Genomic DNA, 5,358 nt, shown 5'->3' with positions numbered 1-5,358 from the left:
GGGTCTCTCTAAGTCAGCAAGCCTCACTAAGTTGCTGAGGCTGGCTTTGAACACAACTTAATTGTGTAAAAATGTTATCTGGTGTTCTGATTGTCATTCTAGGCAACCTATTTAACTTGGAAACCCTTACATAATTGAATACATGATTTCCATTTGAAAGATCTTCTTAAACATTTTTCTCTGTTACACCAACATTGACTTCAATGATTCCAAAGTTACTTTTTAAATATATTTTAAAATAATTTTAATTACATTTTATAGGATATATCTTACTTTGGCAGTGTGATGAAACGTAGGAAAACTTGCCTGTTTGCTTAACACTTAACACAGAATGTTTTACGATTCTATTGTTCTAATGTTTGTGATCAAATCCATGTGTTCTAAACTGCTCATTTTAAGAATAAAATTCTAATACTTACCTAGCAGGGGAGATACCACGATCACGAAGGTGGTTTTCCCAGGGCAAGGCTTCTCCATTGCACTCCGCACGCGCTGACCCCTGCTATTTCCCAAAATGTGAGAAGCTTGACTGCATAGTTTGTGATAGTGGGGACTCTGTTCATGCTCTCCCTGGGGAAAAAAAAGAATAAAATTCTACATGTTATTTATATTTCATCCCATTTTTCTTAAATTTAGAATGCAAATTTGACTCTGTTGTTACTTTAGTATGTAGGTCTTGAAATTAACATATCAGTCCTAAAAATAGTTACTTTGAGCACTGTTTATGAAAAACATGACATTCTGAATAAAAGAAACAAAGCTAAGCAACAAAAACAGAAAAGTTCCCATAAGTTCATTAATTACTCTTTCTAAGAAAAACACCCAAAGCTCTTAACCAGGCCTATAACTCTTCACATAGCCACATGATCTAGCTCCTGGTCCTCTTTCCAAACTCATTCTTTTCTGCCCTTCCTTTTCCTGGTACTGCTACCTTTTTCACAATACCTTTACTACTTGTTGTTCTATCAGGAAACTTCCAATAGATATTCACATCAATCACCCATCTAATATTTTTGGAGCTCTGGATCTTTCCTGACTACCCTCATTATTCTGTAAGCCTTTGCTTGCTTTGTTTTCTTATTTGTCTGTACCTGTCATTATGTGTATAATGTCATACTACCCAATAAAACCCAAGCTTCATTAGGACAGTGACTTTGTTTTCTTAACTACTGCATTCCCATCACCTAAAGCATAGTTTATTAAGTAATAGGCTTCTCAATTAATATATACTGGGAGCCAAAACTGAATCAATATTATCTTCATATTCTCCATGTGAGGCCAGTTAATACTCTACTTTGCTTCTGACACAGAAAATTATCAAGTTAGTACACAGATTAATGCATGTAATCAAGTGATGCAAATTCTATCATATATTTAGTCTAACAATTTTATGAAAATGTTATCAAATCAATGTCATATTATTATAATTGATGACATTTTTGTGTGTCAAAAAATATATGGCCAAGTTATATATTATATTTTAACTGATTATTTCCCTGATAATTATCTCTTTTGTTTCTCACTCCTCTTTCCCCTCAGTCACCCTTTCAAGTGTCTTATTTTGTTGCTTCAGGAGAGGGATATGCAGGAAAGAAATATTAAATCTCTTCTGGATTTAGAAACTTAATATCTAAAGTTCTTAGGAAGATAAATGTCGAGGACCGAAAAAACAGAAGGAAAAAAAATCACAAGAATAAGCAGCTGTTAAGTTTTGTATATGCGCTATCCCCCAATAGGCTCACATACAGAGAATGCAGGAATGTTCAGAGGTGAAATGATTTGATTATGAGAGCTGTAACCTAATAATTTGAAAGGACTATTGTACTAGGTGACAACTGTAGGTAGCTAGGATATGGCTAAAAGAAGTAGTTAACTGGGGTTTGTATTTTGTCCGTGCTTCCTCATGCACATGCTCTCTCTTCCTACCTCCCTCTCTTTCTCTGCTTCCAGGCACCAAGATCTAGCAGCTTGCCTCCCCAGTGCCATTCTACCATGATGTTCTCCCTCACCTCAGGCCCAGAGCAATGGAGTCAGCTGATTATGGACCGAGACCTCTGAAATTATGAGGCTAAAATAAACTTTTTCTAAGTTGTTCTTGTCAGGTATTTTGGACACACAATGAAAAGCTGACTAACACAGCAGCATTTCTTTATTTGCTTGATTTTATTTACAAAATACATTTTCTACATTGAGGAGTAGAGAGAAGACAGTAAGTAGAGTGGTGTTTAAAATATAAGATTTTGGGTACTAATCTGCTGACCTATCAGTCATATCTGTTGGTCATAAACAACCTATATGAACTATTTTTGGAGGTAACCTTCTAGATAAGAAAGAATACATATTAGAGTATTCCAGAGAGAGTGGCCAAACCCTGGGAAGGGAAAAGGACTCCAAAGAAAAAAATGGGTACATAATGGAACTAGACACACTGTGTCTTCAATGGCCCTAGTAAGGATGATCTGTTCTTTTTTGTGGCAATGGGGCGGGGGGTAAATCACAATTTTTAAATTGGAAAACAAATAAACAACTTGGAATATTTTTGAGGCAAATTGTGCCAAAAGCAGATATTCTTTAAATGGCTAAGCAAAGTTTAAAAAACAACTAACAATAAAAGAAAATGTTTCTGGTACAAGATCATCAGAAAAAAAAAATAGTGTGAGTTCCTAGATAATACACCTGTTTTGCAGTAGGCAACTTTTAAGTATTGTTGACTGTCCCTAGTCCATGCAGAGTTACAACTCCACACTTCAACAGCAACATGCTGACAGTTCCTACAGAAAACTACTTTTAAAAAAGGCATAATCCAGATGTTCCCTCATTTGACCAACTCCATCTAAAGTTTGGATGCTCAGAGGGCTTAGCTATATCCAGAGTAAGCCGCATACAACATGTTACTTGATCAATTTTCTAAAATAAGGGTTCAGGACAATGACACGGGAAGAAAACATGGAGGAATGAATTCCTAATTACTATTCATGCATATTGTTTTTGATAGTAGGGGGAAACCTTTTACAGATAAGTTACAAACAAAAGGCAAATGAACAATTTTGAACAAGAAATTTAACACATTCTGTACAATGTCTTCACTTTGCTGTCATCATTTATATAAACTCTTCATAGTTTACTTGACCATCACCGTCAATATCTGCTTCCCTCCTCATTTCATCAACCTCTTCATCTGTTAACTTCTCTCCGTGGTTTGTCCTCACACGGTGAAGCTCTGCTGCACTAATATAGCCATTGCCATCCATATCAAACACACAGAATGCTTCTCTAATTTCTTCTTCACTGTCTGTATCTTTCATTTTCCTGCCATCATTGTCAGAAATTCAGGGAAGTCAGTTGTGCCATTACCATCAGCATCTACTTCATTAATCATGTCCTGTAACTCTGCTTCTGTGGGATTCTGCCCAAGAGACCTCATTATAGTTCCCAATTCCTTTGTTGTTATAGTTCCATCAAGATCAATGTCAAATAGTGGAAAAGCTTCTTTGAATTCTGCAATCTGCTCTTCAGTCAGTTGGTCAGCAATGCCGCAAGCACTTCTGGTTTCTGACACATGACCACACATGACTACTTGGCTCACTCGTTCCACTTGAACTAATCAATGATGATCTGTTCTAACTCCTTAGCACTTTGAAGCTTCCTTGAAATTTGACCAAACCTGTAAGAAAGGTGTTTAAGCCCCGGTTAACCAAAAACAAGTTTCCACTGCTCCAGTAAATTGGGGATCTTAAATAGATATTTGCATATAACAGGAAAAAATAAATAAGTAAAATAAAATGATTACATTTCATTTACTGTAAAGCTCTATACACTTGTTTCCCATATTGCATATACCCTCTCGCAGATTGTGTGAGTAATGAATTTTAAATTTCAGGTCCTTTCCCTTGCACAGGACCTCACTCAAAACTGTAGTATGCTCTGGCAGCTAGTTTGCCCAGAAAGTGTTCTCTACAAGCCTTTCCAGAAAATTGTCTAAAATGCTCAGAGACTTGATAAGAAATGAATTTGAATTATTAAGTCTGCATCAATCAGTTATGATTTACCTTCTCATTCAAAAAGGAACCTCATATATATTATACTGGAAATGCGTATGTGTGTTTGTTTGTGTGTGTGTGTGTATCTTAACCTAATTACAAATGTATAATTTTGTATGCTTTTTCTTGGCAAGGCTATCAAATTATTTAAGTTTTGTGCTTCATCTAACCTGAACCAACCCTTGTATATATGTAGAACTTTAGAAAGATACACACCAGGCTGATTAAGGTGTGAACATTTGGGAATCAGTTGTGATGAATCAAGTAGGGAAAAGCTTTTCTAGTGCTTTTTATAAGTTTTGACTGATTTCTGTCCTATACATCTCTTTTTCTAATTTCCTAATAAAGATAAATTAATAAAATATAAAACAAACAAACTGACAAAAGGAAATCAAGTGTTCTGATCACTTATTGAGACAAAATAATACCACATCTTTTTCATTTCTTTCAAATCCAAATTTACATAAATTTTATTGTTATTTTTAGAATGTATAATAATTTCATTTTTCTGCTTTATTGAGGTACAATTTACATATCATAGAAATTTATGCATTTTTAATTCAATATTTTGTATTGAATTTAGAATCATACAACCAGCATCACAATTTAGAAGCACTCCTTTGATATTTCTGATGTTCACCCTATAAATTAATATTTTAAAAAATGTGTTTTTATTTACTAGTCCTTTTCCTCCCTTGTTAACTGTTTTAGTTGGCTTTTTTGCCGTTGTGACCAAAAGATCCAATGAGAACAATTTAAGAAGTGGAAAAGTTTATTTGGAGCTCATAATTTCAGAGGTCTTAGTCCATAGCTGACTGACTTCATAGCTCTGGGCTCAAGGTTAGGCCGACTTCATGGCAGAAGGATATGGCAGAGGAAAGCAGCTCAGGTCAGGGCAATCAAGAAGCAGAGAGAGAGAGAGCTCTGTTCACTAGAGGCAAAATATAAACCTCAAAGGCCCATTTCCAGTGACCTACTTCGTCTAGCCATATCCTCCTGCCTATAGTTACCACCCAGTTAATCCCTATTAGTATACTAATCCACTGATTATGTTACAGCTTTCATAATCTAATAATTTCACCTCTGAAAATTCTTGCATTGTTATCTATCACATATGGGATTTTGGGGGACACCACATAAACAAATGATAATATTCACCTCTTGATGCTTACTTCACTTCTTTTGACTTCTGCTACATCACTCATTGAATGTTTCTTGGCCATGGTCATGAGTAACTTTTTGTTATAAAAACTAATGGATGTTTCTTACTTTTTGTCTTACTTGATTTTTCAGGTATTCTTGCACAAAGTACTTTATT

At 35.1% G+C, this 5,358-nt stretch overlaps 1 non-coding gene and 1 pseudogene across 1 annotated transcript; one reads left to right on the top strand and one right to left on the bottom strand.

Moving 5' to 3' along the window:
• The first annotated feature begins 411 nt into the window (after positions 1-411).
• Positions 412-573, top strand: LOC125614178. The gene has a single exon (XR_007344818.1). It is a non-coding gene; the product is annotated as a U1 spliceosomal RNA (small nuclear RNA).
• Positions 574-3,080: 2,507 nt separating this feature from the next.
• On the bottom strand, positions 3,081-3,618 carry LOC107144159 (annotated as a pseudogene).
• Positions 3,619-5,358: the final 1,740 nt, after the last annotated feature.

This window comes from Marmota marmota, unplaced genomic scaffold (assembly GCF_001458135.2).
Source record: "Marmota marmota marmota unplaced genomic scaffold, marMar, whole genome shotgun sequence".
Classification (NCBI taxonomy): Eukaryota; Metazoa; Chordata; class Mammalia; order Rodentia; family Sciuridae; genus Marmota; species Marmota marmota.
The sequence above is the reverse complement of the archived record's forward strand: the minus strand, read 5'-3'. Positions and strand labels throughout refer to the sequence as shown.